The following is a 23,009-nucleotide window of genomic DNA, read 5'->3' as shown; positions in this document are numbered from 1 at the left end:
ATGTTGTCACTAATAAATGAAAGTCGTCACTGTTTTGTCTAATTAGTGACCATAAAAAGTCGTCACTCTCTTATGCGATTAGTGACCATAGAAAGTCGTCACTGGTTTATCTAATTAGTGACCTAAAAAGTTGTCACTCTCAACCGATTTGTGACCATAGAAAGTCGTCACTAGCTTATCCAACTAGCGACCATAAAAAGTCGTCACTAATTTATCCAATTCGGTAAAAAAAAAAGTCACTGATTTTTGTTGCAGTTTCTTTTATTTAACCAATTTAAGTAAGTTTAAGCGAACCTATGATATACAATACTGAAATGGCTAGAACATCATATGAATCATAGAACATAGTTAAGAACAGCAACCACCAAAACAGATTTCCAAAAACAGTAAGTATTCCAATTCTAACTGCCTTACTCATTTTATAAACTGTACACAAATAATAGTTACAAAAGAATGTGATATAGATTGTGGGGAGGCCTTGTGACTAGCTTCCTCTAAGGCCATTTTAATTGACTTTTGCATCTCTAACTGCCTACTTGCCTACCAAATGACATCATTTAGGTTTTATGTTTAATGAGAAGGGCATTCTTGTCTTTTGCACATGAAATGGTGGTTATGCAGCTTTTTCTAGTAGCAGTGAAATCTTTTCTCCTTCATCACTAGCATTTTGGTCAACATCAATTTGAAAACTTTTAACCCCTCTTTGAAAATCAGGCATAACACCCTCCATAATGCTTGAACATCTTTTATTTAACAAAAAACCAACCTGTAGGAAAAGAACTATTTTTTGTGAGGCTCTTTTTTTTCATGGGATTCCAAGGCTGTGAATCCAAATCCATCCCTCCACGTGTCAACCACACTGGGGATCGCAGATACCACCAGCTTCTCAACCTTGAATGACTTGAGCATCTGAAAACCATAATTTTCATTTTACAAGAGTTTATGTAAAACAAATTACATATTTGGTCCCTGTGAGTGAGGTTAGTCCAAGTTACTAATTTTCTCCCTGTGGTTTCGTTTTGTTGCTGTTTTGGTCCCTAAGTTGATTGCTAAATCGAACTATTTGGCTTTCAGTTTTATTAAAGTGACTATTTTGCAGTAGACCAGATTTGTAATCCAATTGTAATTTTATGATTAAATTATTCTCTAAATTATCACGTATCTCTTTTCCTAAATAATAACGTGTTTTATGCTAATATGTAAATATTTATTTAGTTAATAGAAAATAAAACATGTGTTATTTTCTAAATTATAACATACTGTATTATTTTATTCTGAAGTATATATGTTTAAAAGAAATTAAAAAAATGTTTTTGTCAACCAATCATAAATTATCACGTATTTTATTTTCTAAACTATAAAGTATCTTGTTCTAACGTACAAATACTTTATTTGGTAAAAATAAATAAACAACGTTAATAGTCAATCTCATATTTTATTTTCTTTTGTCTAAAAAAAAATAGATTATAGAATAAAATACGTTATAACTTAGAAAATAATTTAATAATGATATTATGAGTAAATTACGAATTTGACCCATGTGGTATATGTTTTTTTGGGGGTTTGGTCCAAGGGCAAAATGGTCATGTTATTAAGACCAACATCATGAGTAGTTAGATTTAACAACCCATGGACCAAAACGAAAGAGAAATTTGTAATTAACTCTAGAACTTAGCAAGATTTAATATAAAAACTTTTATGTAGAATAAATTAATATGAAAAGATTACCTCTTCAATAGCATTCATGAGACGCCTACACATTCCCTGACATTTGCTGCATGTTGCAATTAAAGGCATCTCCGCAACATTTACCCCATGAATCATGAACACAAATTTCAAACATAGGGTTAAAAAGGTCAAAGGGCAAAATGGCCATTTACTATTCAATGCTAGAAAATATCACCAATTTGTATACCTTAATGATGCTACACAAAGTATTACGTCATTTTTCTCCAAGATCACTGTATAGAACCCCTCATAGTTCAGACGTGCAAATTCTGATCTGAAGAAAAAATCAAAAGAAATAATTATCTCCAAAAGGCTGTGTTAATTAGTGAAAAAAAATCATGAAATGGTAATAGTGTTCACCCCCAATTGTATAAAACATGTGGGATCATATCAATGTCTGTTCTTGGATCCACCATGGGAAGAAAACACTCCTCCATAATTGTAAGTGCATCTGCCAGTTTCAACTTGCATTCAGCTTTCAAAGCAACCAATCCGGAATGAATCTTTTGGTCGCCATGTATGCATTTCAGAATGGTCCACGAGAAACCATCGGAAATGGAATTCATAATTCCAATCCGAGAATGAAGCCCGAAATAAACCTATTAAACAATCAAGATCAAAAGTTATTAATAGTGTCAAATAAATTCACAGATTCCAATTCCAATTCGATTTCGATTCTTACCTCCTTTCAGCTTTCCCCACAGAACCACGTCAAGTCTCTTTCTATTCCGGTTTCTCCATGACATTCCTCATGGTCTGTAAATAAAATGTTCGATTTTTTAACCAATTTGTTTTAATTTTAGATATTGACAAGAAAGAATAAATTATTTTATATTAAAATTTACATTTATGTTCGCATTGCAAACATTTCAGGCCATCCAAACTTGAAGGCTCGTTATCATTGACCACATTCCCACAAATCCAACAAGAGCATTGCCTTCAGGTAGCTCCTGGAAAAAACAAGACACATAAAATGGGATACAAATAGCCAAATAAATTAAGAAATAAAGACAAAAGGATTATGAAAGTAAAAATATAAATGAAGGGAAAGCAAGACACATACACACACCTGTACACATAAACATGTTAGATGAGAAGTTGAGGGGCAATTATCACAGCAAATCAACTCACCACCATCACCACAAAGCCCACAACTGTCATCATTTTCATCAATTTCCTCCACCTCAACAGTGCGCGTGGCACCTCTCCTAACCTTATACTCAGCTAACCAAGCTTCCAGCTGGCACAAAGTGAACGACTTCCCAGACCCCATAAAAAGATTCAAACACGAGCTTTTTAAATTTAAGCTTTTTTCAAAGAGTCAGTATTCTGCAATTTCTTTACCGAATGAATTATATCTATAACATGGTAAGAAACTTCACTAATGCACAATTAGGATGAGTTTGTTACACCTGGACTGATCAAAACAAATTGGAGAGAGAGAGAGGGAGAGCTCACCAATTATGAACAGATGGAGATAGATATACTCAAAATGCACTCCCAATTCATGTAAGCATTTCATCGAACAACTGTTGTGCACATTCTATTGAACGGGGGAGAAGATGAACTGTGTCCCTAAGATGCTGATCATAAGAACATACATTCAACTATCCATGTAACCTTCTTTCAAAATCTCATCCAATCGATGAAATCACAAGGGGAAAACGATTGAGATAGAGAGAGAAAGAGATACTGGAGGATGTAGGGAAGGAGCTGGCGACGCCAGTCGGTGGAAGGGGGCGTGGGGACAAACATTGTCGTAAGTAAGAAGTAAGGCTTTCGCCAGGACGACGATTTTTGATGAATTCTTCTCGGACTTTGTTGATAACGTGATGACTTGGGTATAGACAAATGTTGGTCGCCGAACATCCTTGAAAATCTCAGCAGATACAAAAACCCTAGGTAGTAGAAATTGGATTTGGCGATGACGAACCGGAGATTGGGGAAGGTTTAGGGCTTGCAGATGGTGGATGAGAACAACGGTGAAACGATGGGAGAGATTGGTTTGCATCCGTTTATACGTGAAAAATGGTCTGCGTGTGAGCGTGTCTTGTATGTTGTATTGCCACTTGTATTTTAAGGTAAGTTACATTTTTACCCTTGTGGTTTGATGACATGTATTGCCGTTAAAAGTAACTATATGTTGGTGATTTTTTAAGGTTATTTTGACCGTATCTTTTTCCGGTTAAAAGTAAGTATACATTGATCCCTTTTTAGAGTTAGGCGCTATGAATAAAATTATACATAACTAGTGACCATTTTTTGTGGTCACTGAACCTATTTTCATTTTGTATTTCAATGACCATATTGTTTATATTGTTTCGTCACAGTCATCCCACATGAACGTATAGGTGGGTTTGAATAAAGAAGAGCACTCAGTGACCACTATTTTTTGTCACTAAGCCTCTAATGAAGTGATAATTTTTTTGTCATTAGGCCTTCAATGCAGTGACCATTATTTTTGGTCACTAAACTAATTATGATATTTTTTCTACGCTTAGTGACCGGAGAGTGACTGACCATCAAACAATCAGTCACTAAACTTGTAGCATTACCAAAATTCAGCGACGACTTAATAAATGGTCACTAAATGATGATATTAGTGACCGGATTTTAGGTGGTCACTAATAATTGGTCATTAAAAGGGAATTTTCTTGTAGTGTTTTTCAATGGGGTATTGGAGTTACAATTATGTTAACCAACATAACAAACTATCACTCAACATAAATCACACCACTACTTATATTTAATTTATAGAAAATATCAAATTAGTTTCAGAAAAATATATAAATAGTTATCTTTCTAGGTGGATAATTTCACATTTGAAACAAAACAACAATTAACTTCATTAACTAACAAAAAAATATAAAGTAAAAAACCATCAAATTGATACAAATTTAATTTTGCATATGCTTTTTCGAAGAAAAAAATTTACTGATATTTTTATCTATTCTCTTAACTTTCATTTTAGCATGCCTTTTGTTTATCAAATGTTCATTTTTATATAAATAGACCTAAACTAACAATTTTAAAATAGATTACATTTAAATAGTGAAAAATGAGGAATCATGGACAATCTTACACGACCCTAGAATGACTAATCTTTTTATGTGCTATACTATTTTATGAGCTCATAAGATTTCTTCCGAAGTTTATTTCCTGAAGAAAAAAATATGGTTTAGGGCTTAAAGTCAAGTCAAGAGTGATGTCTATGGTTAGAAATCATTCCTTACCTTGAATTTGCAATGACAGTTTCTACAATCATGGCAGAAAAACAAAAAAAGGTCACGGTTGAAATTTAGAGCTTGAATCATAGGATGTCTCCTATCTGCAAAATATCAAAGATCGAGAGTGAGTTTAGGACTTAAAATTGAGAATATGAGTGAGATTTAGGGCTCAAAATCGTTCCAGACACACACATAGTCATAAAAAGGTGAAAGTTTAAAGGAAACATAGAAAAACTTAAATTAAGCTTTTCATTTCAGAGAAACCAAAAATCGAGAAAAATGTTTGACAAAAAATAATCTTGGGCTACCATATATAGTTAACATATTTACATTATTTTTCCAAAACAATTTTACTTTATAATTTTTGAAAAAGCAATTTGTAATTTTTTTTATTTGATTTCAAAACCAGTTATAAACATTACCGTATAATTTAGGTCTACAAAAATTATAATTTAAAGAAATAGAGCTCGAGTATTTTTAAAGTACTATAAAAAGATAATTAAATCACATCTTGTAACGAATTACTAATTGCCTCTCTAGCTTAACTTTGCAAAAATGTATAACAAATAATTATATACAAACTCTTCTTATTATAAAATTCAACATATGAAGCATTAAATATAATGAAAGATCCTTGAACTTAGAACTTGTCAAACTCATCCAAAGGGACATCTTGATGTGGCTTATGAAAAACAAAAATGGTCCTACATGGTAAAGTCAAAATACAAAAAACAAATCAAAAACAAATATTTGTACTAAATTCAAAAGCAGAAACTAACAAAGTAGAAAATTAACCTTAAGAGTCCTTAAATCAAAACCGTATGAGGTTATCTAATTTGCGAACAAATTAGTTATGGAATAAAAAGAAAATTGAGACGGATTGTTGAGAGGGTATGTTGTCATATCTTGCATTTAGTCGTATTATCCGAAATTAATGCAAGATATAGCAACATATTTTCGCCGATTTATTGATTATAATATCATATTTACATCATTGTATTTTAAGCATCTACACTATATGTACACACTCAATTGCACCCTATTTTAATATTTTATAAAAGAATATAGTGTACCTCATAGTTTGTTGTAAGATTATCTCATAGTACAAAAAAGCACATCATTAAGAATACGGATGCACCATCTTCCTTTATCACCCATACTCCTTCCTCTTTCACTCCCACAAAGCTCTAATGTTGAAAAATCAAAATCCAATAATACATGGTCAACCTGAAACATAATTTGTATTGATTACAATTGGTTATAGTAAATGCATAAAGCATGTAGTTATATAAAAGGGGAAATCCTTTTAGATGAAAATCACAAGAGCACAACTGTTGGTAGAATGGAAATTCGAAATCCAATCCCTTTTTCAATATGTTGTAAACACCATACCCAAAACCTCAAGAGTTACCTTTTCAAAATTTAATTTACTTACAGTTTACCACTAAAAAGTTATATCTAAAAAGAATAAGTTAAGTAAGTAACTGACAGAATAGACGCAACTAAAATACTAAAACCTCTTGAACATAAAGAAGACCATAGAAAATGAGAAACCAAAAGAATAGAGTACATTCTCTCTTGAAGACGTATTAGATCCTCCTTTGGCCAATTTAGCAAAAAGAGCAGCGCTACCAACAAAAAGCAAAGGCTATAAAATAGTAAAATAGTCAAAAAAAAAAAAAAAAAACGAATATATGCCACAAACAATGTTTTGCACCAAATCTACAGATATAAAAATATTGTCATAATTTCCAAAAGATTGTCTAATTGAAATACCAAAATTTTCCCCAGTATTCTTCATTGATAGAAAAATAGGCATGTAGACATACGGGAAAATAGTCATGTAAACTGACAAATGCTAAGTCCATGAATTTGAAAATATAATACATTTATACCGGTTCCAAACAAACTACCTTAGCCATGAAGAATCCTAGTCTCTCAACATCATTTTCGGTACAGATCTGGGAATATAGAAAACCCAACAAAAGACCCAAATAAAACTCTTATATTTGTGTAGATTAGTAACATGAGATAATAAATAAAACCCATAAAACAATGCTTCGATTCAATTGAATCTAATGAAGAAAAAATCTGTGACAACCCGAAATTTCTATTCTGTACAACCTTACACTTCAATAGAAGTTGAAACTGTTCCTGCTAACTTTCAAGCTTTTAGGAATAAGTTCGAGGGTTTATAGATTAGTACTTCAAGAGATAACAGGAGAGAGGATACATTAGGGTTTATGGTGCAACAATAGCATTCCAAAACTCCAAGAATTTGGAGTTTACGGCTTAAACAAAGGTGTTTACGGGTGTAAACCCTAAGGGAGGGGATATATAAGTGGCACTTAGTCATTTTTACCACTTTTTCCACATTTCAAGAACAAAGCTCAATTCTCTCTCAAGTATCTTCGACCTTACCTTCTAGATCTTCAACTTGTAAGTATTTCTAGCCCTAATAAGTTGATATACTACTTAATCTAGTGATCTAACACACTTCCATCCGTGAAATAATTCCAAAAGGTTAAATCTTCAAGTTTCACCAAGAACACACACTAGTGTTCTTGGCCTTTTGGTACCGTTTCAAGCCTCTATCTTGTAAGTACTTCTATCCTAGAGTATCTTAAGGCTTGATTACACTTCCATATATCAAGAAATCACCAAGAAAACACAAGATCAAGGTGTTTACAGTCCAAGGTGTTCTTGGACCGTAAACCCTATAAAGGGTGCCAAAATGTACCTAGTCCCTAGTCCCTTCACAAGCATTGGAAACTGGTCTACACCCCTTCCTTATTGTGCTTAGGACTCAAAACAGTCAAATGACCATTAACCATAGGGGTTTACGACCGTAAACCCAAAGGGAAATGGTCAAAGGGCCGTAAACTCCATTTAGGAGTGAAATGGTGCCCTAATCCCTTCCATAGGCTTATACTCCAAGTGGAAATGCTTCTAGGGACTTGTAGAGCCTCAAAACAACTCATGCTCAAAGAAGCATGAGTTTACGACCGTAAACTCATGAGTTTACGACCATAAACTCAATGGGTGATGGTCACAAAATCGTAAACTCATATAAGGGGGTTTCCTTGAACCCTAAAGTCAACAACAATGCCCTACAACACTTAGATGCAATCCTTGGGACTTATAACACTTATATAAGGTGTTTATCATGTCCTAGGATGTCTTAACTTTGTTGATTGGTTGTTTAAAGACTAACTGGATACATATATGTGATATTATATGTTAACTAGGATCCTTGTGTGTGTTCAAGAATTCACTTGAAACCTAGCAATCCTGTTTCATCAGTTCATCCATACCACTCACTTCAGGTGAGTTCATACCCCTTAATCAATCTTTTAAATGATTTTAAATGCTTTAATGGGGGGGGGGGGGGGGGAATACAAGTAGAAAACAGTATGTTATAGAATCAATCACATGTGATTTATAACTGTGTTTTCAACCAACTGATTCACATACTTCAAAATGTGATACACGTAAGGGTTTTCAGTCCTGATATATTTTGTTATCAAATGAATTACTTTTGAAATGTTTTATAAAATGACATCATGTCTGTGACATCCCCATATTTCTCAGCCAGAAAAGACCGATTTAATTTATGCTTTTTAAAATAAAATCAGAGAAATCTTTTTATAAGATGTTGCGGAATTGGTCCCCAAACAACATATGATAAAAGTTTATCAAAATCCTTCATTAAGAAGGTATATATTTTCCATATATATATCAAAACCTCGGGATGTCATGTTCCGATACAGATCAAAAGCATAAACAAGACATTATAAGCCTTTCAACAGTTATTTTCAACTACTGGCCTATAATCCAAAAATCTCTCGTCATCCTCCGACTATGCTCGGGTCCACTACCTGTAATCATAAAACTGAGTGGGTCAGGCTTGGGAGCTTAGTGAGCATATAGGGTTTTCAACCCACAATAATAATATACTTATTAAGTTCACCAATCAACAATAACCCTGATTACTCATTCTCGTTGTCTTCACTTTACGTCCCTAAACACCTATCACAAGGGACCTAGCCTAAGGATTATCATCGGGATGAACACTACTGCTAAGGGGTTTCCTCAGCTATACATGTCCTTAAGGCAACCATGAGGGGGATGAAGTACGCCAATGAACATTTAATTCATCAACACCTACAAGTTGCGAACCTGCTAGTGTTCCACTGGACTATCTAGAAAGTCCGTGGTCGTCATCTATACTTCACTAGATGACTACAACAACAACAACAACATCGAGGCCTCTCACCATTTTAATACACATCAACTATTTCATCTACCCATGTTCTACCCAACATATTTTGTAGATAAAAAGCATATACAGTTTAATACTTGTATAAAACATCAATTCAACAGTCACCTCGAATAAACAATTAGCATATTTACACATAACATGTATTTCAAGGTAAATACTTCATATTTATGTGTAAACTGAAAGTAACTACACACTCACATATTTTGGTGAAAATCGGGCAGCAATTCGTTTCCTAAAACGACCGTTTCTAATAAAACCGGGAGTTTTATTGAGAAACCAGGCTCTGCAAAAGTCGGGCTTCAAAACCGAAAAGATAAATTTTTCGGGCTTCTCGGGCGCTTCGTGGCGTATTCCGGGCTTTACAATCCATATCGGGGCTTTGCGGGATGTTAAGATGAAGGAAATATGGGTTTAGGGGTTAAAAGTGACAAAATTCCAAAATTACGCGGGAGGTCTCGCACCCTTCTATTTATAGGGGCGAGGCTTCTGATCGGATGGTCAGGAGGGAGACATGCGTCGCAGATCCGAAGCTCGCAGAGGGGGATGGCTCGGACATGGCTCGCACAGGGTCTACGCATGCGAGGGCTCGCTAGCAGCTTCCGATTGGACCGCGACTTACTGGTGCACCTGCGAGGTTCGGAGTTAGGTGAGAGGCTTGGAGCTAGGCTATTCGAGGCTCAGACGGAGAGGTGGCAGCAGGGCGAAGCTTCGGCTGGGGAGCTGGCTGCTTCGGATTGGGCCTCCTCCTCGGTCGAATCAGAAGAGGACACATGGCTTCGCATGACTCAGCAGCTTCGGTGACTCAGCAGCCTGACGACTCAGCAACCTGGTGACTCAGCAGGACACGTGTCACATTCCAAGCGAGGGTGACGTGGCAAAGTGTGACTATGCGAAATTTCTCGGTTTTCGCGCCAAAACTTCTAAAATCCATAACTTTCGCATACGAGCTCCGTTTTTGACGTTCTTTATATGCACACGTAGCTAAAATTACGATCTACAACTTTCGTTTAGACTTCGTCGGCTAATTTTGAATTTAAATTTTATATTATTATTTTTAACAGACCGGGACAAGAAATCCGTTAATAATTCATAACTTCTTCATCCGATGTCCGTTTTCATCAGACTTTTTACCGTTGTGCTCCTAATTACGAGACCTTCAATTCTAGTTTAGGTTGTGTCGGCTAAAAATCGCTCGATCTAAAATTCAAGTTTTTAGCTGTCTACTACTACGCTGAAACTTCGAAAAATCATAACTTCCTCATACGAAGTCAGATTTGGGCGTTCTTTTTATCGAACTTCTCGGTTTAAAGAATACTACGAATTTCGTTTAGATTACTAAGGCTAAAAAGTAGTTTATCAAAAACTCACTTTTTACGACATTCAGCACCGCGCCGGTTTTGTCGCGAAACTTCGACAGGTCATAACTTCTTCGTTATAACTCGGATTTTGGTATTCTTTATATCCCCGAAATCCTTGTTTCGACCACTACAACTTTATGTAAAGATATCGGGCTTATCTCATACTTTAATTTTGACGCTTATTTTTATTCTTAATTAATTAAGCCCTAATAATTAAGCATAAAACACATAATTCACATAATATTCACATAATTCCTTTTCATTTCTTCAAAATGAGTTACAAAGGTTAACCTAGACTATCAAATCAATATAAATGCCTAGGCTAGAAACACGAGTGATACAATTCTCTCCCCCTTAGGATGATTCCGTCCCCGGAATCACACATCACCAAACAACTGCGGGTAGCGACTCATCATGTCACTCTCCGTTTCCCAAGTGAGATTTGGTCCATTCGTATGTTTCCAACGCACAAACACTAAATCGACCATCTTGCGTCGCAACTTCATAGTCTTACGGTTAACGATTGCCTCAGGTTCTTCGATCAACCTCTTGTTTTCATCCAGCCTTAACTCAGAAATCGGAATTATGTCGGGCACATCTCCCGTGAAATTTCTCAAGTAACACACGTGAAAGGTGTTATGAATACCCTCTAGTTCTTCCGGTAACTCTAGCTTGTAAGCTTGATTCCCAATTCTCTGAAGAACTTTGAATGGTCCAATAAACCTTGGACTCAACTTTCCTTGTTTCCCAAATCTTATAAGTCCCTTCCACAGCAAGACTTTAAGTAAAACCGAATCTCCAACTTCAAAGGTTATCGATTGTCTTTTCTTGTCAGCATAACTCTTTTGTCAATCTTGAGCAGCTAACATCCTTTCCCTTATCACTTTCAACTTTTTGGCAGTCTGATGGACTATTTCAGGTCCCATAAACTGCTTTTCCCCAGCTTCCAGCCAACATGATGACGTTCGACACTTTTCCCCATACAAAACGTGATAAAGTGCCATCTTGATGCTTGAGTGGAAACTATTATTATAGGAGAATTCTACTAAAGGTAAGTGTTCATCCCAGTTACCTTGGAATTCTAGGGTACATGCTCTCAGCATATCCTCCAATGTTTGAATTGTTCGCTCGCTCTGACCATCGGTTTGCGGATGGTAAGCTGTACTCAAACACAACTTGGTACCCAATTCCTCTTGTAAACTCCTCCAAAATCTTGAGGTAAAACGGCTATCACGATCGGACACAATCGTTAACGGAACACTGTGAAGCCTCACAATTTCCTTCACGTAAGAATTCGCAAGTTTATCCATAGACCATTTCTCTTTGGCCGCTATGAAATGCGCACTCTTAGTGAAGCGATCAACGACCACCCAAATCATGTCGCGACCGTTCCTTGTTCTGGGCAGTTTAGTCACTAAATCCATGGTGATGTCTTCCCATTTACCCATGGGTACGGGTAAAGGTTCTAAACTCCCATACGGTTTCTGATGTTGTGCCTTAACCCTAGCACAAGTTACACACTCGGCCACATACTTAGCAACATCGAGCTTCATCGTTGGCCATCAATAATAGGGTTTTAGGTCCCTATACATTTTTGTACTGCCGGGATGAATCGAGTACATGGTCTTGTGAGCTTCTTCCATTAGAAGATCCCTTATTCCGCCTGTCTTAGGTACCCAAATTCTATCTTGAAATACCTTCAACCCTTGGTTGTTTGTACCGAACACTAACGTTTTGCCCAAACGTTCTTCCTTTCGGTCATTTTTCTCTAAAGCTTCCTCTTGAGCTTTCTTTATACTTTCCGTAATTGTCGAGACAAATTCAATTCTCAACACTCTTGGCCTTTTCTTTTCAAGGTTTACCTTCCGACTGAGAGCATCAGCAACCACATTTGCTTTACCAGGGTGGTACAGTATCTCACAGTCGTAGTCCTTGAGTAACTCTAGCTAACTTCGTTGCCTCATGTTCAATTCCTTCTGATTAAAGAGATATTGGAGACTCTTATGATCAGTGAAAAGTTTACACTTTGTGCCATAAAGATAATGCCTCCATATCTTCAAGGCAAATACTACCGTTGCCAACTCCAGATCATGAGTGGGGTAGTTCTTTTCATGTTCCTTCAATTGTCTCAATGCATATGCGATCACTTTATCCATTTGGGTCAGAACACAACCTAACCCAACTCCAGATGCGTCGCTATAAACTGCGAAGTCATCAACTCCTTCAGGCAATGAAAGAATCGGTGCTTCACACAATCTCTTCTTCAACTTATCAAAGGCTTCCTTATGCTTCTCATTCCAAGCATAAGTGGCTCCTTTGTGGGTCAAAGCTGTTAATGGAGTAGCAATCAAAGAAAAGCCTTGGATAAACCTTTGGTAATATCCAGCTAATCCTAAAAAGCTTCGAATCTCCGTAGCACTCTTTGGTTGTTCCCACTTCATTATAGCTTCAATCTTTGCTGGGTCAACCATTATTCCTTCTTGGTTAACCACATGACCTAAAAATTGGACTTCTTGAATCCAAAATTCACATTTGGAGATCTTTGCATACAGCTTCTCCTTTTTTCAGGACTTCTAGCACTTCACGTAGATGTTTTTCATGTTCCTGCTTGCTTTTCGAATAAATCAAGATATCGTCTACGAATACTATCACAGATTTATCTAAGAATGGTTTACAAACCCTATTCATCAAATCCATGAAAGCTGCTGGGGCATTGGTTAGTCCGAACGACATAACCAAAAATTCATAGTGTCCATATCTTGTTCTAAAAGCAGTCTTTTCAATATCCTACTCTCTCACCTTTAGTTGATGGTATCCCGACCTAAGATCGATCTTCGAGAAATAGCTCGAACCCTGCAACTGGTCGAACAAGTCATCGATCCTTGGCAACGGGTACTTGTTCTTTATCGTCACTTTCTTCAGCTCTCTGTAATCGATGCACATTCTCATGCTTCCGTCTTTCTTCTTTACAAATAACATAGGGGCTCCCCAGGGTGATGAACTAGGTCGAATGAAACCTTTGTCCATTAACTCCTGAAGTTGTGTCAGAAGTTCTTTCATTTCGGTTGGTGCTAATCGATAAGGTGCTTTCGCTATCGGTGTCGTTCCAGGTAACAAGTCGATACGAAATTCTACTTGTCGATCAGGGGGCAATCCGGGAAGATCTTCGGGAAAGACTTTCGGATAATCACACACCACCGGAAGATTCTGCACCTCCTTCTCTTCCATCTTGGCATCGATCACGAACGCTAGATATGATGTACATCCCTTGGCCAAACACTTTCTGGCTTTCATTAGGGAAATGATTTCAGAGTTTACTCTACGTTTGTCTCCGTACACCATAAACGACTCTTTCCCTGGCGGGTTTACTTTTACTATCTTCTTTCTACATAGTATTTCTGCATCGTTGGCGCTAAGCCAATCCATTCCTAAAACTATGTCGAATCCATTTAACTCGATAGGCAATAATTCCTCTTGGAACTTATTCCCATCCAAGTCAATGAGGATGTTTTTCATACGATGGCTAACAGGTACAAACTTGCCACTAGCAATCTCGACTATTATAGCATTAACTAGCATATCTACAGGCAAAGCTAGCTTTCTACCAAATTCATGCGATATAAAGGAGTATTTGGCTCCAGAATCAAACAAAATTTGGGCAGGCAATTCGTTTACGAGAAAGGTACCTGAAGCAACATCGGCTTCTTCTTTCGCAGCTTCGAGTGTCATCTGAAAGGCTCTCGCCTTTGGCTTTGGTGGTAGATTGGGTTTTGCTGCGTCCTTCTTCTTCGGGCAGTCCCTCAAAATATGCCCTTCTTCATTGCACCCAAAACATATGTTCTTATTGAAGGTGCATTCATTGGCATAATGCCCTGGCTTTCCACATTAGTAACAAGTGACTTCCACGCTGCACTTCCCATCATGTTTCTTCTTACACTTGTCACACCACTTGGCTTCGACTCCTCCTCCAAACTTTCTCGAACCAGTCTTCGAGAATTTGTGCTTTTTATTGGAACCTGAAGTTCCTTCAAACTTTCTCTTTTAGCCAACTTCAACCTTGCTGGCGGCTCTCCCTTTTATCATATCTTCAATAGACTTGGCAGCCCAGATAGCTGCCTCCAAAGTAAGTGCCTGACGTACTGGCACCGCGTACTCCCATGGAAGTCCCTTTGCGTACCTGTCTATTTTTTCCAACTCATCTGGGACAATACGCAAAGCAAACTCCATTTTGTCTGTGAAGTTATTCGTATATTCGTCAACGGTGATACTCCCCTTCTGCAACGTTAGAAATTGGTTTAACTCAAGTACGTTTTGGGCCGAGCAGTACTTGCACTTGAAGTGCACCAAGAACTCTGCCCAAGTTAATTGTAGTGGCTCATTAGGGCTTAGGGTTTTCCCCAAAGTGCTCCACCAACGAGCAGCACTACCCCTGAACTGACGTATTACAAACGTAGTTTGTAACTTGCCTTAGCAATCACAAGTCATGAAAACCAACTCCATTTCCGAGATCCAATCCATTACTCCGACAGGATCTTCTTTTCCATTGAAGGTCGATGGCTTTCAAGTCATAAAGTCCTTATACTTGCACCCATTTCTCTCCATTCTACCCTCGTGGTTATTCCTCCCAACCACAAGCGGTTCACTTCTTCAGATCGATCTTCATTTAGTTCACGTTGTTCAACAGGAACTGAAGGTTCATCCCTGTCGTTCAGCAACATTTGCCTCAATTCCTCCTTCTGTTCAGCCAACATGGCCTGAATCATAGTTCGTACTCCAGCCATGGTGATGGGTTCGGGTGCGGCTCCTACTATAGGCACCTGTTCCACCACTTAAGGTTGAGGTTGTTGGTTTCTGTTTGCATTTCTAGCTCCACTCCAAGTTCTTGCCATTACAATCTATATACCAAATAAGGTGAATTTAGGTCTTTATTCTTGTTAGACATGTCAATTCCCTTATCACTCCGAAACGTTTACATGTTAGTTCTAATCTCGTAATCATACGCTTAGAATCCTACACACATAAAGTTTCCAGATCCGGTCGACAACAGACCATATATCCGAACAAATAATGGCGCACATGGCAAACACATAGCATTTAGCACATAAGGGCATTTTAGGCATCTTCCCTAAAATAAACTAGTGCTCGTGTCTAAAATATGGTAGACACTCATCTCACAATCATCACTTAGCATTCTAAGTTCAAGTCTAGAAATTCTACAATTTCTTAGTTTGCTTAAATTAATGCTCTGATACCAACTGTGACATCCCCATATTTCTCGGCCAGAAAAGACCGATTTAATTTATGCTTTTTAAAATAAAATCAGAGAAATCTTTTTATAAGATGTTGCGGAATTGGTCCCCAAACAACATATGATAAAAGTTTATCCAAATCCTTCATTAAGAAGATATATATATATATATATATATATATATATGTATATATATATATATATATATATATATATATATATATATATATATATATATATATATATATATATATATATATATATATATATATATATATATATATATAAACCTCGGGATGTCATGTTCCGATACAGATCAAAAGCATAAACAAGACATTATAAGCCTTTCAACAGTTATTTACAACTACTGGCCTATAATCCAAAAATCTCTCATCATCCTCCGACTATGCTCGGGGTCCACTACCTGTAATCATAAAACTGAGTGGATCAGGCATGGGAGCCTGGTTAGCATATAGGGTTTTCAACCCACAATAATAATATACTTATTAAGTTTACCAATCAACAATAACCCTGATTACCCATTCCCGTTGTCCTCACTTTACGTCCCTAAACACCTATCACACGGGACCTAGCCTAAGGATTATCATCGGGATGGACACTACTGCTAAGGGGTTTCCTCAACCATACATGTCCTTAAGGCAACCATGAGGGGGATGAAGTACGCCAATGAACATTTAATTCATCAACACCTACAAGTTGCGAACCTGCTAGTGTTCCACTGGACTATCTAGAAAGTCCATGGTCGTCATCTATACTTCGCTAGATGACTACAACAACAACAACAACAACAACAACAACAACATCGAGGCCTCTCACCATTTTAACACACATCAACTATTTCAGCTACCCATGTTCTACCCAACATATTTTGTAGATAAAAAGCATATATACAGTTTAATACTTGTATAAAACATCAATTCAACAGTCACCTCGAATAAACAATTAGCATATTTACACATCACACGTATTTCAAGGTAAATACTTCATATCTATGTGTAAATTGAAAGTAACTACACACTCACATATTTTGGTGAAAATCGGGCAACAATTCGTTTCCTAAAATGATCGTTTCTAATAAAACCGGGAGTTTTATTGAGAAACCGGGCTCTGCAAAAGTCGGGCTTCGAAACCGAAAAGATAAATTTGCCGGGCTTCTCGGGCGCTTCGTGGCGTATTCCGGGCTATACAATCGATACTGGGGCTTTGAGGGATGTTAAGATGAAGGAAATATGGGTTTAGGGGTTAAAAGTGACAAAATTCCAAAATTACCTGGGAGGTCTCGCATCCTTCTATTTATAGGGGCGAGGCTTCTGATCGGATGGTCAAGAGGGAGACACGCGTCGCAGATCCGAAGCTCGCAGAGGGAGATGGCTCGGACATGGCTCGCACATGGTCTGCGCATGCGAGGGCTCACTGGCAGCTTCCGTTTGGACCGCGGCGTACTGGTGCACCTGCGAGATTCGGAGTTAGGTGCGAGGCTTGGAGCTAGGCTATGCGAGGCTCGGACGGAGAGGTGGCAGCAGGGCGAAGCTTCGGCTGGGGAGCTGGCTGCTTCGGATTGGGCCTCCTCCTCGGTCGAATCAGAAGAGGACACATGGCTTCGCATGACTTAGCAGCCTGATGACTCAGCAGCCTGGTGACTCAGCAGGACACATGTCACATTCTAAGCGAGGGTGACGTGGCAAAGTGTGACTATGCGAAATTTCTCGGTTTTCGCGCCAAAACTTCTAAAATCCATAACTTTCGCATACGAGCTCCGTTTTTGACGTTCTTTATATGCACACGTAGCTAAAATTACGATCTACAACTTCCGTTTAGACTTCGTCGGCTAATTTTGAATTTAAATTTTATATTATTATTTTTAACAGACCGGGACAGGAAATCCGTTAAAAATTCATAACTTCTTCATCCGACGTCCGTTTTCATCAGACTTTTTACCGTTGTGCTCCTAATGACGAGACCTTCAATTCTAGTTTAGGTTGTGTCGGCTAAAAATCGCTCGATCTAAAATTCGAGTTTTTAGCTGTCTACTGCTACGCTGAAACTTCGAAAAATCATAACTTCCTCATACGAAGTCAGATTTGGGCGTTCTTTTTATCGAACTTCTCGGTTTAACGAATACTACGACTTTCGTTTAGATTACTAAGGCTAAAAAGTAGTTTATCAAAAACTCACTTTTTACGACATTCAGCACCGCGCCGGTTTTGTCGCGAAACTTCGACAGGTCATAACTTCTTCGTTATAACTCGGATTTTGGTATTCTTTATATCCCTGAAATCCTTGTTTAGACCACTACAACTTTATGTAAAGATATCGGGCTTATCTCACACTTTAATTTTGATGCTTATTTTTATTCTTAATTAATTAAGCCCTAATAATTAAGCATAAAACACATAATTCACATAATATTCACATAATTCCTTTTCATTTCTTCAAAATGAGTTACAAAGGTTAACCTAGACTATCAACTCAATATAAATGCCTAGGGTAGAAACACGAGTGTTACAAAGTCATTGTTATTTATTGTTCAAAACTCTTAAATGTTTTAAAAAACCTCTTTCAACTTATTGATCAAAACCATATCTATACACTTATGTTCATGTATATATGTATTGATATGAGAGCTTTCATCCTTCATTCAGTTCCCACACTCTTGAGTAGCAAGGGTGTATAAACCTTCTTGGACATCTATTACATTCCAGTAAACTATAATAGGAATAGTTTAGGGGATACAAACCACTATTCCTATTATAAGGAGTTACACCAGAGTCGGTTCATTCATGAGTCTATACTAAATGTTATATAAAGAGATGCTATTACATCAATATGAAGAGATACTATTACATCCATATGAAGAGATACTATTACATCAATATAAATAGATACTACTACATATATACTATATGTGTAGATTAGATCTGTCTATCCTAGTACCAAAGGATACTTTAAAGGACTAACCATTCCTACACCTAGCTGTTAGCTATAGAGGTAAATGCAAATCTACGGATGTCTACGGTAATACTATTTGTTTATCCTAATACCAAAGGATACTTTAAGGGACTAACCATTCCTACACCTAGCTATTAGCTACAGAGGTAAATGCACATCTATGGATGTCTACGGTAATGCTAATTGTTTATCCTAGTACCAAAGGATAATACTTAAGTTATCTATGTTATTACCTTTATTTTGTGACACATTGACATAATCGATGAGGTACGCTATATATCTATAATAATAGTCATATTTTGGAAAAACATCAATTTACACAGAAATGCAACTTTCAAAACATCATGGTCTTGGTAGAAGACTACCTTTTATACTAGTAGGAAATATGAGATTTTCTAGAGTTTTCACACTTATATCAAATGTTTCATCAACAATTGCATGTTTTTCATAACATCTTTCCAAATCAATGACACTTAAATACTTATGAATTCACGAGCTTTATGCTGATCTACTCGCTTTCAAAATAACTTTTATTCTTAGGTCACCAGTAGATAGGTACGATGACCAGGTTTTGAGAAGACGAAGCATAGACAAGACTCGTCTTTTATTTTGATTATATATTTTAGTGTCTTATTACAATGAAAGAACACTCATGTATTAAAACTTTACTTTTAATGTAATGGATGATGTTGTTACTTGTTTACTACTTTACACTGTTATGATACTCTACATGACGTCCTCCACCCCTGAACGTTTCCGTTATTCTTGGTTTTGGGGGGTGACAGATTGGTATCAAAGCTTTGTTTATAGTGAATTGAGTGTATCAACCCATAAAAGGTACACAGACTATAAATACAATGGGAATAAAATACTTTGACCAAGAGTTTATACTTTTAAATAATAAAATATTTAATAAAGTATACGTGCCTGCATTCATACAAAAATCAGTGTCACAATAACAAGAACAAAAGATTACGATTGTTGAATATCACACGTAAGCTCAGGGATATATGGTCAGTTCTGGGGGTGGCATAGCCTGATCAACTATGGTGGCCCGAGGCGTCATTAGCATATGCCCAAGAATGGTTGTGATGTGGCAACAAGTCTAAAAGCTTACCAACACTACTACAATGAAATACCATTGGGGTATTTAGTGTTACTGTAATTACTTATCTGAGAACTAAATAGATTTTATTAGTATGTCAATAGTTGTTTAGTGGATACACAAAGGTTATATGTACTAGGATGTCATATACTTAGAATGTGTGAATCTTTGCTTTATGTCCTGTCCTCGTTTGGTTGGGGGGCTTAGAGTTAGGGTCACTTGTTCGAAGGTCTATCCTGTTCTAAATACATATAACTAGTATGCACTAAACAAGTATTGAAGTAACTGATAAAGATCATCTTATAATTATCTAATTAGTACGTCTATTTAGTTATTTCTTATATCCCTTTTCTCGCGTAGATATCATGGTTGGATTCCATCCCCACGGCGACCCATACTTCCCAAACCAAGGCAATGTTGGATGGCTAGAGGAAGAACCAGAAGATGATCATCTAATCCCTTTGGATGATCACCATACAGAAGGCTTTGCTGATAGTTCTGACTCAGAGCCTGAAGTCAACAACCTACCTCCAGCTGCTCAAAACCCAAACCTGAACCCTCGCCCAACATTTCAAGGACCCACACCTCTTTGGGCCACAAACTTGAATAGATGGAGTCAGGAACAGGGTCAACCCTTTCCCTACAATGGAGACAGAAGCTTCTACAACCTCACTGTAGGAGGTTCAGCTGACAGGGTCCTACCCATCATGGTTTCGTAGGATTTTCCGAAACACCGAACAAGGTCGAGCTGCCATCGACCGAGTCATGGAGATTGACGCCAACTCTGGCGTTAACACGGTCTGCATTTGCCAACTAGAGTCTGCTCATGAAAGGAATCTGGTCCACAATGGATCTCTGCAGAGAGAACTTGCTGGAACCCAAGCTGAAGTTAGGGAACTTCGAGCTCAGCAAGTAAGATCTATTAGGCGTATGAGGGACATAGAACGCATGCTGTCGAGATGAAGAACTCATGCTAGTAGTTCTCGTCGCCGATAGAATCTCATCGACTTCTCTTTTGGATATAACCTAGTTATGTAAAAACTCTGGTCTAATTCCCTATTTTTGTAAATCTTAGACCTATTAGGTCTTGTTTAGGTGGTAGTCCTGTTAAAATTTTCCCATTTTGGTTGATGTAAGGCCTCCTTCTGTTGGTCATTTTTCCTGAACTTGTTACATCTGTAATTCTAGTAATATTGACAGGTACCTAATCTAAGGGGAATTATTATCCAAATGCTATCATCTGTTAGTTCTAAACCTACATTCAGTAGTACTGTTGGGCTATGAAGAGTTAGTCCATGAGTCATTTTCATCAACTTTCCTATTAAATTCTTATCAATAGATTTATCATTCTAAACTTATAGTTAAAAGATGCCTCCTCGCAGAAGTACAAGGCGTAATAATGTTAACGAAACACCGATACCACCACCTCAACCACCTCCTCAGTTCGACGCTGCTATGTTCCAAGCGGCTTTCACGGCGGCCGTAGCGGCTGCTGTGTCACACATCAATACTCCTGTCCCTAGTGGATCGGGAACAGGTGTACCTCCTTCCAACCATGGCGAGAGCCGTGGGCATCCTCGGGAATGCACCTACAAGGATTTTACGAATGCTAAACCCCGAAACATCAATGGAACTGGTGGGGCTATGATCCTAAGGCAGTGGATTGAAAAGACAGAAGCGGTCTTTGAAATCTACACCTGCCCGGAGGGCAATAAGGTCAAGTTTGCTACTTGTACCTTTTCTGACAGGGCTTTAACTTGGTGGAATGGCCACGTTAAATCTCTGACTCTTATAGTGGCAAATTCGATCAACTAGGAAAATTTGAAGGCCATGCTGATGAGAGAGTACTGTCCTCGAGGCCAAGTTCAAAAACTCGAGCAGGAACTCTGGGGTCTTGAAATAGTTGGTTCCGACATATCAACCTATACTAATATATTCTTTGATCTGGCAATTCTATGCCCTGACATGGTTGCTATTGAGAGCAAGAAAATAGAGAGATATTTGGGGACTGTCGCCCCAGATCCAGTCACGTGTGTTAGCATCCAGGCCTGTTACTTTTCACAGTGCCAAAGAGCTGGCACAATCTCTTATAGATCACGGGAAACACCTGAACCCAACAATCCCTACACCCGAACCACAAAAAGGAAGAAACTACAATAACAAGAAAAAGGGATGGAACAAGAGGAAAAGTGGGGCTTCGCAAGAATCCTCAAAGAGACAACAACTAGTGGCAATCAATGCTGCCACGATAACCCCTGTTGTCCCTACCAACCCCTGTCCAGCAAAAGCTTATGTTGGTAATCTTCTGAGGTGCAACAAATTCACCTTCCATCACCACGGACCTTGTCGGGAGATGCATTGCACTAACTGCAACAGAAAGGGGCATACTGCCCGTTTCTGAAAAACTCCAGCAAGGCTGACTGCCCAAGTTCCTAACGCCGATGTGGGCCAAGCTTGCTACAGTTGTGGCGAGGTAGGCCACTACAAGAGGAACTGCCCTAAGGCGGGGATGACTGGCGGAGTAGGATGAGTTCTGGCCATAGGCCACGTGGAATCCGTAGCTGATCCTACTATAGTTACTGGTACATTTCTCCTCGGTAACTCATATGCTTGCATACTTTTCGACAATGGAGCAGACAAAAGTTTTGTAAGCCAAAAATTTGCACACCTACTTAAACAAAAACCACGTGCATTAGATAAATCATTCATGGTAGAAATGGCAAACGGGAAAATGGAAAGTACTAACGGCATATACGTAGGTTGTACTCTAACTTTAGGTGGCCATACTTTCAAGATATACCTCATGCCGGTCCCAATTAAAAGTTTCGACATCATTATTGGCATGGATTGGTTGAGTCTTCTTCATGCCGACATCATGTGCTTTGAAAAAGCAGTTCGTCTTAACTTCCCTAACAGCGAAATCCTAGTTATCTACAGTGACAAAACTAGTACGAGCCTTCACATCATTTCATGCATCCAATCCCAGAAGTGCTTACGAAAGGAATATCATGCATTCCTTGCACACAACGTCGATACGAGTCAAGAAGTAAAAGACATTCAAAACATCCCAGAGGTACGCAACTTTCCCGAC

At 37.8% G+C, this 23,009-nt stretch overlaps 2 long non-coding RNA genes across 3 annotated transcripts; both read right to left on the bottom strand.

Moving 5' to 3' along the window:
• Window positions 1-391: 391 nt before the first annotated feature.
• On the bottom strand, window positions 392-2,300 carry LOC145049294 (uncharacterized). The gene is made up of 4 exons (XR_013683259.1): window positions 2,089-2,300; window positions 1,729-2,002; window positions 767-909; window positions 392-659 (listed from the first exon to the last, which is right to left on the bottom strand). It is a non-coding gene; the product is annotated as an uncharacterized LOC145049294 (long non-coding RNA).
• A 108-nt stretch (window positions 2,301-2,408) lies between these two features.
• Window positions 2,409-3,814, bottom strand: LOC145049293 (uncharacterized). 2 transcript variants are annotated; one of them, XR_013683258.1, is made up of 3 exons: window positions 3,187-3,814; window positions 2,574-3,066; window positions 2,409-2,484 (listed from the first exon to the last, which is right to left on the bottom strand). It is a non-coding gene; the product is annotated as an uncharacterized LOC145049293 (long non-coding RNA). The 2 variants fall into 2 exon arrangements; XR_013683257.1 differs by having other exon boundaries at window positions 2,574-2,986; window positions 3,187-3,810.
• Between the last annotated feature and the right edge of the window lie 19,195 nt (window positions 3,815-23,009).

Source organism: Lactuca serriola, chromosome 5 (genome assembly GCF_051521515.1).
Source record: "Lactuca serriola cultivar US96UC23 chromosome 5, Lser_US96UC23_V15, whole genome shotgun sequence".
Lineage (NCBI taxonomy): Eukaryota > Viridiplantae > Streptophyta > Magnoliopsida > Asterales > Asteraceae > Lactuca > Lactuca serriola.
The sequence above is the reverse complement of the archived record's forward strand: the minus strand, read 5'-3'. Positions and strand labels throughout refer to the sequence as shown.